The 12,093-nt window shown below is 40.5% G+C and overlaps 1 pseudogene across 1 annotated transcript; it reads right to left on the bottom strand.

Annotated features, from left to right (window-relative positions):
• Nucleotides 1–447: 447 nt before the first annotated feature.
• LOC309796951 lies at nucleotides 448–11,613 on the bottom strand (annotated as a pseudogene). The gene is made up of 3 exons: nucleotides 11,139–11,613; nucleotides 762–911; nucleotides 448–541 (listed from the first exon to the last, which is right to left on the bottom strand). The product of its transcript is annotated as an uncharacterized misc_RNA (transcript).
• Between the last annotated feature and the right edge of the window lie 480 nt (nucleotides 11,614–12,093).

Here is a 12,093-nt window from a genome sequence, read left to right as displayed (position 1 = left end):
CACAAATCCCCTAGGTCTGTGTCAAGGATCACCAACTTCCCTCCCTACGAGCAGCCCTTCTATCTAAACTACCCTTGTTTTCATTAATTTAACCATCACCAAAAACCCAGAACTCGTATGGACTTTATCAGATTAAACACATGATAACTTAATTTGAATGCCCTTTTGATGGAGAGGGCTCTGACCCTCCCAGCCCAGTGCAAAGGTGCCCAGTGGCTTCTTACCATCTTGCCTCAAAGGAGAATTACACTTATTTCTCAGAAACTCCCTGAAGACGATGTGAATGAAACATTTCATTTGCATACTGTGTTCTCCTGCTCTGGCACAAGAGCACAGGACACGTCCCATCCCTCGCACAGTGATATGCTTCCCCTTCATGAATAGGCTCAGAACAGTCACAAGGGGGCTGACCTTCTGCATGCCCTTTACATAACTCAGCCTCTCATCTTAGGTGAGGTCCAGTTTTCTGAGACGGACATAGGAGTGGTGCACTTCTTTCACATCAACCTCAAAGACCAGCTTCACGTGCTCAGAGGCTCCCCTAAGGATCCCAGGAAGTGAAGTGCTCCTTATCATTTTTTATCCCAGGAAGTGAAGTGCTCCTTATCATTTTTTATGGCATTATTCACCATGTCTGACTTTGTGATGGGCTCTTTAACTTGGTAACTGAGCACCAGGGAATTCACCACCAAAACCACTTTCTAGTCAAGAGTGTGTTTGGGCAACTTCTTAGGGACTGGCAAAGTGTGTGGTTCTCTGACTTTGGTTCTTTGTCTTTGGGTCTCCTTGAGGGCCTGAAAGCATTGCTCATGTGTGCAGCACCACTGCTTCTGATACTGAGGCATGATTGCTCTTGTTGGTACCAGTAGGCAGGAGTGTGGGTAGGAGGCATGGCAATGGGCCGCCACAGGCTAAGGAAGAGGAGGAAGACGTAAGTGGTGTCAGCTGGTAAACTCAATTTTGTTTGCTCTGATGAACGCCAACTCCACCAGACTTTTCCTAAGGGCAGTGTTCTAGGGCCTCACAGGTCTCCTGTCCTGTTTGTTCCACAAGTACTTGAAGAAGGAACTGAGAAGGCATTTCACAGCTCAGCCGGCCAACCCAGTTGGAGACTTCCCAGGGCTCACAGTAGAGCAGGGAGAAATGGGCTCTATTAGGTGCACTGGTATTAGAGTATTCCCCTCAGTCCTCACTCAGGGTCCTCACTAGGACCCTGTGACTCCTAGCAGTTCCTGGGACACTCAGTCTACTGACCTGAGGCCATCTCCCTTCAGACTGAGGCCTTCATCTCTCTGAGACTCCTACAAGGAAGTGATGGAGACATCTCATACGGTCACCTCTGTCTGGGTCCTCCCAAGGTTGACAGCAGGGCCTTGACTCTGGGGGACACCCTCTCTTCTGGGGTAAGCAGTCCCCTCACCGCTCATGCTGACAGAGCTTACACCTAGACTCCTGACAGAGTATGGAATTCCTCCCTCTGCCTAACTGGGGTCATTCATCCCCTTCAGACCTCACTTCCTTGAGTGGTCTGAGGAGAAAATAACACTGGACAAAGAAATATAGGACCTGTTTTTTTTTTTTTGCGGTACGCGGGCCTCTCACTGTTGTGGCCTCCCACTGCGGAGCACAGGCTCCGGACACGCAGGCTCAGCGGCCATGGCTCACGGGCCCAGCCCCTCCACGGCATGTGGGATCTTCCCGGACCGGGGCACGAACCCGTGTCCCCTGCATCAGCAGGCGGACTCTCAACCACTGCGCCACCAGGGAAGCCCGGACCTGTTTTTTTATTAACAGGATGTCTGGCAAACCTACCTGAGGGCAAAGTGAGGGTCCTTAGCTTGAAACTCTGTCTGGGCCTCCCAGGTCTCACAGCAGGGGTGCAGCAGGACTCTGAGGTTCCTCTCTTCTGGAGTTATATTATTCTCAGTTCATATGGGAGGTATTTGGAGAAATCATAGTACTCAGTGAAAAGCAAGTTTGAGGGTGTGCCAGGGACCTATTGGGGAGGGAGTGACAAAAATGACGGGTGGAACATCAGACTGTGCCTGCATGTCTTGCTGAGACATTGTTACAGGGAATCAAATATACCCCCTAATCAGTGCTGGAGTGGTGTTTACATCAGTATTTTCAAAAACAGGGCCTGTGAAGTAATAATAGGTGCTATTCAAAAAAAGGCAAATTATTTAAATAAAGTTGAGTAAGTTTTAGTTTCTGGTTTTGTTTTCACTGCAAGACTTCCCAAAGCCCTCAATATGCCAATATGCACTGAGAAAATCCAAGAGGGATAATACAGCATGATGAGTTTTCTTAACATATTTGACCATGAAAAGCATGTCCTCCTGCCATTTTTTTTTTCACATCGAATCTCAGGACTTCAGCACAGAACATTTTGGAGATGCTGTCTATGATGTTCCTGGCAGATCCTCAGCTTATGTTTTTCTGAATGTTTTCAGTGACAGTATAGTGGCCCTTGGACGGGGCAAGAATACCGGCCAGGCACATTTTCAAAACAGAATGGCTGATTTAGTGCCAATAAAGATGATATCTAAAGCACAAAGACCTTAATAAGTAACATGAAATATCAACTCTTGATGCTTTTCCAAAATTTCAATTTAGAGTCAATAGGATGCAACCACAACCAAAACTTGCTTGAGATGCCTGATCATTGAAAGACATACTCTAAGGGTCATGTTAAATATAGGTCATCCTAAATTTCCCAAAGAATACTACTATGTTACAGCTACTTAAAGGAGAGTAGATGCATATTTTATAAGTACCCAAACCTCCAGGGGGAAAATATTCTAGAGCTAGCCCAGCTGTAGGGGACCTAATCAAAAAAGGTGTGAATACAGTGTAGGTATTCAGGCTCAGTGGAGAATGGGAATGTTTGGAAACCACAAGGGAGAAATTCTATCTTATAAACTGGTTTTACATAGTGGAAGTGGCAGGGGAACACGGTAATAAGGAAGCTACACAAATGCCTGCAATTCATCCAAGTGGTACAGGGTACTGTGTCTTTCAAAAGACCTGATTCTGGACTTCTCCAGATGTTAGGATTGAGGTTATTGGTATTCTTTCTGCTATTCTTGCAATGTTTAGTTCAGAAACTGGTGCAGGCCATGTTCCTGCAGAAGACACACATAGTTGATCTGGGAAAGACAAAGGCAGGGAATAGAGACAGGGGCTCAGAGCAATGACCCAGACATGCCTGCAGAAGTCTAGAGGAGTATAGCTAAAAACACACATCCAGGGCTTCCCTGGTGGCGCAGTGGTTGAGAGTCCTCCTGCCGATGCAAGGGACACGGGTTCGTGCCCTGGTCCGGGAAGATCCCACATGCCGCGGAGCGGCTGGGCCTGTGAGCCATGGCCGCTGAGCCTGCGCGTCCAGAGCCTGTGCTCCGCAACGGGAGAGGCCACAGCAGTGACAGGCCCGCGTACCACAAAAACAAAAACAAAAAACAAAAAATACACACATCCATTTTCCTCTTTACAGTTCAAATAAATTTAAAAACTAAAGCAATTTCCTAGGCAAAGCTATAATGCAAACTCAGCCTTTATCTTGTGATTTGGACTTAGGGTATACAGATATTTAGAAGTATGTTGATCTGATCAAGTTACTTTCTTAAATGCTGTATTTCAAAGGATTTCAAATAAAAGAGAAACAAGATGGTGGCTCAAGATAGCGGACATTTAAAAAAAACAGCATAGGGCCTCCCTGGTGGCGCAGTGGTTGAGAATCCGCCTGCCGATGCAGGGGATACGGGTTCGTGCCCCGGTCTGGGAGTATCCCATATACCGCGGAGCGGCTGGGCCCGTGAGCCATGGCCGCTGGGCCTGCGCATCCGGAGCCTGTGCTCCGCAACGGGAGAGGCCACAACAGTGAGAGGCCCACGTACCGCAAAAAAAAAAAAAAAAAAAAAAAAAAAAAAAAAAAAAAAAAAACAGCATATAAGTAACATATTTAGAGCTATATTAGCGCATCTCCTGGGTAATTTTAGTATTCATTAGTGTCTTCATCTCTCAGTGGAAGAAAACTCATGACTGTCGTTAAAATACTGTTTTAGTCATGTACTAGCTAATTAATAAAGATATTAAATATAACCATTTCTGAAACCTGTGCCTCTGGCATATATTTTAGCAATGCCTCTTCAATGGGATTTTAGTACTTAAATATTTCCCTCTATGATACTTGGATATGTACATGATTTTAAACTATTATAAAATTAGTCATCAGGGAACTGTAACAGGGCTTTGTTACTTTACTAAAAATCTTTTCATTTGAAAACACACCTTTAGAGTATCCACTGATATTGCGAGACAACTTCAAGTTTTATAATTATGTGCTACCATATACCATTCTTTCATTATAGAGCAAGAAACCCAGGTCAAAATAAAAACATCTTAATCAGTGTTTAAGAGGATTATCCGTTTTTCAAAATTCCAGTTTAGTTTTAGAAAATCATTCTTATGTTTCTTCTAACTGGTTTTTCCATTTCACTGTAAAAATCTATTCAAAAATATTAATGTTTAATGTTTAAAGTGATCGTTATAGAGAGGGAGGGAAGTAGGAACAGCACAAAGAAAAACAACAATAACAATATAATCTCCACTACTCAGAGACATCTGCTGTCATCAAACGATTCTTTCTATTTGTTATTAGGCAATTTTGGAAGACTCTGAAAAAACCTCAGCTTGGCATACACAAACCACCTGGTGAACAATGGCAGACTCCTACCACCTAGTTAGTTCTTTTCAGTTTGCAGATGGGTAAAGAAACTCAGCCCCAAGAAAAGAATGCTGCTCTTTTAATTATTCCTCCCTACTTTTCTTCATCGAATGACTATATACTGCTTTGATTACTGCAGGGCTTTGTTTAAGCCATTGACAATGATTTTTCTTTTAAAAGAAGAACCCTACAGAGAAAATAGCTTAAAAATTGCATAGGATATTCAGAGAGCAAGAATAAACGGAAACAAAAATCCACCGTCAGGATTTGAATTTCAGGCTTTGTCGGCGATTGACGTGTAGAATGTAGAATGTAATTTTTCTCCAGAGTTTAATATCTACTAAACACCCAATGACCAAGTGGCCTACATTTGTTAGATATTTATTTAATGAGTTGGATTTAAAGTGACATTTGCAACTGAAAGCTAGAAGTCTAGGTCAACTGTCTGTGATCTAAAGAGATGGGGCCTTAAGTTCTGGATTTTATCAAATGTGCATCCAAGTCCAAATTGATAGAACCAAGACTTCCCTGGCTTTCAGTACTCCACAGAAGGTGAAGACATAGGTAAGCTATTTAAAGAACAAAATGGACTCCACACTAAGAGTAATGACAAAAAAACACTAAGTATTCAAAATCCAGATCAATATCAAATGATAAATAAAAGGTACAAAGATATTACAATATAAATGAATAGGTGTTGAAATTAAAGGAACACTGTTTTAAATTAGAGCTCTGTTTAAATTAAAGGAGCTCTTTGTTAAATTCAGAGTCCATTCACATATCTAGAATGCACAATCATGCTGCTGAGAGTCATACAAGTGATGTAGGGGGAAAGTGGATTTGTGTGTGTTGCAGTGAGTGGGATGGGAAACGGGAACACTGGAAGTAAACAAAATGACAGGATATTGGGGAAGCGGTGGGTTCCTTCCAGTCTCTCAGCATTAGCTGAGGCAAAGCAATGGGCAACAGAAATTGTGAGCTCTTAAAAAGAATGGGTACCATACCCCCCATAATTGAAATCACTTGGGGAGTTACTGAGAATACAGATTTCTAGGCCCACTGTAACCCAAGAGCAGCCTTGGAATCGAGATTTTTTGGGTTTTTTCTTCACAGAGAATTAAAATTTTTATTTTTTATTTTATTTTATTTTATTTTTTGTGGTACACGGGCCTCTCACTGTTGTGGCCTCTCCAGTTGCGGAGCACAGGCTCCAGACGCGCAGGCTCAGCAGCCATGGCTCACGGGCCCAGCCGCTCCGTGGCATGTGGGATCCTCCCGGGCCGGGGCATGAACCCATGTCCCCTGCATCGGCAGGCAGACTCTCAACCACTGTGCCACCAGGGAAGCCCTATTTTTTATTTTTTTAACATCTTTATTGGAGCATAATTGCTTTACAATGTTGTGTTAGTTTCTGCTTTATAACAAAGTGAATCAGCTATACCTATACATATATCCCCATATCCCCTCCCTCTTGCGTCTCCCTCCCTCCCTCCCTATCCCACCCCACCATCCCACCCCTCTAGGTGGTCACAAAGCACCAAGCTGATCTCCCTGTGCTATGCGGCTGCTTCTCACTAGCTATCTAGTTTACATTTGGTCATGTATATATGTCCATGCCACTCTCTCACTTCATCCCTGCTTACCCTTCCCCCTCCTCGTGTCCTCAAGTCCATTCTCTACATCTGTGTCTTTATTCCTGTCCTGCCCCTAGCTTCTTCAGAACCATTTTTTTTTAGCCTCAAGTGATTCTGATGAGAAGCCGACTTTGGAGCCACACTGTTACCCACACTGATGTCTTGTTAGTACTTCATTAAGAAGTGTTAAACTTTTAGAAATTAAGGTTTTCCCAGAAGATAAGGTGTTTTTCATTTAAATTTAAACATATTAATGGGAAGTCTATAGATATTCTGGAACTTCTCTGAAAATTTTTGGTGATCATATTCAACTGCTGAGTTTTCCTCCAGTAATGAACATTTTTAAGCTAGCTATGGACATTTATTAAAATACAGGCCTCAAACTGTCCAAATTGTGACAGGATGAATAAAATAAGAATGTCTCAAAATGTTACTTGAAACCTTCCTAGGGCACTATTAATATTTAGAATTTTTTGGTAGGTGAGAATAAAAACAGGTTTTAGGTCACATATAATATTTTTTTTCCATTCCTTTTAAAGACTTCATTTGTTTATTAACCTCTTTTCACTTCTATCCTTATAATTAAGTTTCTTTATATCCTCACACTTACAGTTGAAAGTAGTGTCTGTAGGTTATGTGTAGAGGTTACATTTCATAGGTCACATTTCAGTTGTTACTTAATTGTTCATGCATTTCCCCTCAAATAAATTTCCAGGAGGAGGAGCACAGAGTTTACTTCTTTTAATATGCAGAATATTTAAAGTTAGTATTTTAAGTGTAGTAGACTCTCAAAAATGACCTACCCAACAGATGTTTTTCAACACTGAATTTTCTCAGTTGAGAAAAGTATATATACTTGTGCTGTTCAATACAGTAGCCATTAGCCACATGTGACTATTTAAATTTAAATGAATAAAAATTAAATAAAATTTAAAATTCAGTTCTTTAGCTGCACTATCCACATCTCGAGTGTTCAGTAGTCACATGTGGCTCTCATACTGGACAGCACAGATATAGAGCATGTCCATTAATGTAGAAAATGCTATTAGAAAATGCTGATCTATACAAATTGTTTCTCCTTCCTCCCTCCTTCCTCCCTCCCTCCCTCTCCTTCCTCTCTCTCTCTGATACAGAAGCGTTTCACTGCTCTAAAAAATTCCCTATGCTCCAACTATTCCTCCTTCCCCCTTTCTTCAACACCTGGCAACCATTTATCTTTTTGTTTCCATAGTTTTGCCTTTTCCAGAATGTCATATACAGTAAGTCCCCTACATACGAACCTTCAAGTTGCGAACTTTCAAAGATACAAACGTATTATAAACCTATTACAGTACAGTACTATATAGCTGATTGTGTTAGTTGGGTACCTAGGCCAACTCTGTTGGACTTAGGAACAAACTGGACTTACAACGTGCTCTCAGAATGGAACTTGTTCGTATGTAGGGGACTTAACTGCAGATGGAATTATACAGTATATAGCCTTTTCAGATTGGCTTCTTCTGTTTTGTTTTGTTTTGTTTGGCTGTGCTGCATGGCTTGCGGGATTACTTCCCCAACCAGGGATTGAACCTGGACTCCCTGAAGCGGAAGCATGGAGTCTTAATCATTGGACCACCAGGAAATTCCCTCAGATTGGCTTCTTTCAGGTAACACTATGCTTGTTTCTGCCATTTTTTTTTTCATGGCTTGATACCTCATTTCTTGTTATCACAGAATAATATTCTATTGCATGACTGCATCACAATTTGTTTATCCATTCACCTACTGAAAGACATCTTGGTTCCTTCCGATTTTGACATTTACAAATAAATCTTCTATAAACATTCCTGTGTAGGTTTTTATGTGGACATAATTTTCAATGCATTTGGATAAATCCCAAAGAGCACGAATGCTAAAATATGACAAGACTATGTTTAGCTTTGTAAGAAATTTCCAAACTATCTTCCAAATTGGCTGTACCATTTTATATCTCCACCAGCAATGAATGAGAACTCCTGTTGCTCCATATCCTCACCAGCATTTGACGTTGTCAGAGTTTTGGATTTTGGCCATTCTAATAGGTGTGTAGTAGTATCTTATTGATGTTTTAATTTACAGTTCTCTAATGACATATGATGTGCAGCATCTTTTCATATGTGCCATATTTGCTGTCTGTATGTCTACTTTGGTAAGGTGATTAGATCTTTTGCCAGCTTTTAAATTGGGTTGTTCATTTTGTTGTTGTTGTTGTTGAGGTTTAAGTGTTCTTTATATGTTTTGGATACAAGCCCTCTATCAGATGTGCTTTTGTAAATATTTTCTCCCTGCCTGTGCCTTGTCTTTGCATTCTCTTAAAGAGTGTCTTTTGCAGAGCAGAAGTTTTTCACTTCAATGACGTCCAACCTAGCTATTTTTTCTTTCATGGAGCATGCTTTTAGTATTGTATCTAAAAACTCATTGTCAAACACAAGGTCACCTAGATTTTCTCTTCTGTTATCCTTTTATCTTTTTATAAGTTTTATATTTTTGCATTTTACATTTTGGCCTATGATTGATTTTGAGTCAATTTTCTTAAAAGATATAAGGTCAGTGTCTAGATTCATTTTCTTGAATATGAATGGCAGTTGTTAAGCCCCATTTGTTGAAAAGACTATCCTTTTCCACTGGATTGCCTTTGTTCCTTTGTCAACAATTAGTTGCTCATATTTGTGTGGGTTTATTTCTGGGGTTTTTGGTCCATTAAATTGATTTGTCTATTCTTTTAACAACACCACACTGTCATGATTACTGTAGTTTTAGAGTAAGTCTTGAACTAGAGTACTGCCAGTCCCCCAACTGTGTTCCTTTACAATGTTAAACTGGTTATTCTGGAACTTTTGCCTTTCCATATAAACTTTAGAACCAGTTTGTTGGTAGCCACAAAGTAAACTTCTGGGATTTTCATTGGGATTGTGTTGAATCTATAGATTATGTTAGGAATAACTAACATCTCAACAATATCGAGTCTTCCTATCCAAGAACATGGAATATCTCTCCATTTATTTAGATCTTTGATTTCTTTCATCAGTTTTGTAGTTTTCCTTATATAGATCTTATAAAATTTTGTTAGATTCATACTTAAGTATTTTAATTTTTTTGCTTCTAATGTAAATGGTATTTTGCTTTTTATACTCGAATTCCAAATGTTCGCTGCCGATATATAGGAAACAATAGACTTTCATATATTAACCTTGAATCCTGCATCTGTGCGATAATTGCTTATTTGTTCCAGAAGGGGTTTTTTGGTAAACTTTTTGAGATTTTTCTATATAGACAATAACATCACCTGCAAACAAAGACAGTTTTACTCCCTCTTCTCAATCTGTACACATTTTCCTTCCTTTTCTTGTCTTTTTTTATTACATTACATAGGGCTTACAGTACAATTTATAATTGTACTGTACAATTTTGATAAAGAGTAGTGAGAGGGGATGTCCTTGCCTTGTTCCCCATCTTAGGGGAGAAAGCGTCTAGTTTTTCATCATTATGATATTAATTGTAGTCTTTTTGAAGATGTTCTTTATCAAGTTGAAAAAATTTCCCCTCTATTTCTAGTTTACCGAGAGTTTATCATGAAAGGGTGTTGTATCTTGTTGAATGTTCTTATTGCATCTACTAATATGATCGTATGATTTTTCAGCTTCAGCCTGTTGATGTAATGAATTACATTAATTGACTTTAAAATTTTGAACTACCCTTGGATACCTGGAATACACATTTGGTTGTGGTGTATAATCCTTTTTATACATCGTTGAATTTTATTTCCTAATATTTTGCTGAGGATTTTTGAATCTATGTTCATGAGAGATATTGATTGGTAGTTTTCCTTTCTTGTAATGTCTTTGCCTGGGTTTGGTATTAGATAATGCTGACCTCATAAAATGAGTTATGAGGTGTTCACTCTGCATCTATTTTTTGGAACAGATTGTAGAGAATTGGTATCATTTGTTTCTTAGATGTTTGGTGAGATTCAATAGTGAAACCATTTGGGCCTGGTCCTTGCTATTTTAGAAGGTTATTAATTATTGATTTCAATTTTTTTTTTTTTTTTGCGGTACGCGGGCCTCTCACTGTTGTGGCCTCTCCCGTTGCGGAGCACAGGCTCTGGACGCGCAGGCTCAGCAGCCATGGCTCACGGGCCCAGCCGCTCCGCGGCGTGTGGGATCTTCCCAGACCGGGGCACGAAGCCGTGTCCCCTGCATCGGCAGGCGGACTCTCAACCACTGCACCACCAGGGAAGCCCCAATTTCAATTTCTTTAATAGTTGTAAGTCTACTCAGATTGCCTGTTTCCCCTTGTGTGAGTTTTGGTAGATTGTGTCTTTCAAAGAATTGGTCCATTTCACCTTTTATCAAATTTGTGGGTGTAGAGTTCAAAATACAGTTGATGCTTAAACAATATGGTGGTTAGGGGCACAAATTCTTGTGCAGTAAAAAAATCCATGCATAACTTTATAGTAGGCCCTCCGTATCCATGGTTCTGCATCCAAGGACTCAACCAACTGTGGATCATGTAGTGTTGTAGTATTTATTGAAAAAAAACCTGTGTATAAATGGACTTCTGTAGTTCAAACCTGTGTTGTTCAAGGGTCTACTGTATTCTTTTATTATCATTTTACTGTCCATGGGATTAGTAGAGCTAGTTCCTCTTTCATTTCTGATACCAGTAATTTGTGTCTCCTCTCTTTTTCTTTCTTTTTGTTTGTTTTAACCCTAACCAGCCTTGATTTCAATGGCAGAGCTCCAGCAACCTGGAGGCACCTCATCAAGCCTCTCAGTGGAGTGAGAAGGGGCAGGGAATTGGAACTCAGAGGCTCAAATCTTAGAGAAGGACTGATAGCAAGCCTGGGGAGAGGCTGCATGATTGTGGGGAGTCCCCAGCGCAGGTTGTGGGCCATGAACATGCCCCTAGCCCTGCGCAGGATGGGGTGCTTGGCAGCATCACTGGGGTGCTCCTTGGACAGGCTCTCCAGTACCGCTGGAATGAAGCACTGGTGGGCATCGAGTGTATGCTGCACCTCTCTGCGATGTGTTGGTTGATGAGGATGATGCCAATGTCCTCCCGATTTAGAAACCACCGGAAAGTGTCTTCAGTCTCATTGATGGTAGTATCCTTCTCCACCACCAGGAAATTAGGGTGGCGGTTCTTGTTAAGCTCCCCTATGCCACCCAGCAGGAAGCCAGTCACCGTGTCCTCGTCTCCCATCACCACAATTAGCTTCCCCCTCTCCACCATCATCACAGTCAGCAATACTTTAAATATTTTACTTTATTCTCTTTTTGCTTGGATGGTTTCTGAAGATAAGTTTGATTTAATTGTTCTTATTCCTCTGTTGGTAAGACATTATTTTCTCTGGCTTCTTTCAAGATTTTCTGTTTGTCTTTGATTTTCTGCAGTTTGAATATGATATGCCTAGATATCAAATTTTCGGCATTTATCCTGTTTGTTGTGCTCTGGGCTTCCTGGATGTGTGGTTTAGTGTCTGTCTTTCATTTTTGGAAAATTCTCAGCCTTTATTTATTTATGTATTTTAACATCTTTATTGGAGTATAAGTGCTTTACAATGGTGTGTTAGTTTCTGCTTTATATTCTTAGCCTTTAAAACTTCAAATATTTCTTCTGTTCCTTTCTTTCTTCTCCTTTTGGTATTGATATTACATGTATATACACTTTTTGTAATTGTCCCACAGTTCTTGAATATTCTGTTCAGTCTTT

Source organism: Mesoplodon mirus, assembly GCF_964341445.2.
Source record: "Mesoplodon mirus genome assembly, chromosome: X".
Taxonomy (NCBI): domain Eukaryota; kingdom Metazoa; phylum Chordata; class Mammalia; order Artiodactyla; family Ziphiidae; genus Mesoplodon; species Mesoplodon mirus.
Note: the sequence above shows the minus strand (reverse complement) of the source record. Positions and strands in the feature narration are given on the sequence as shown.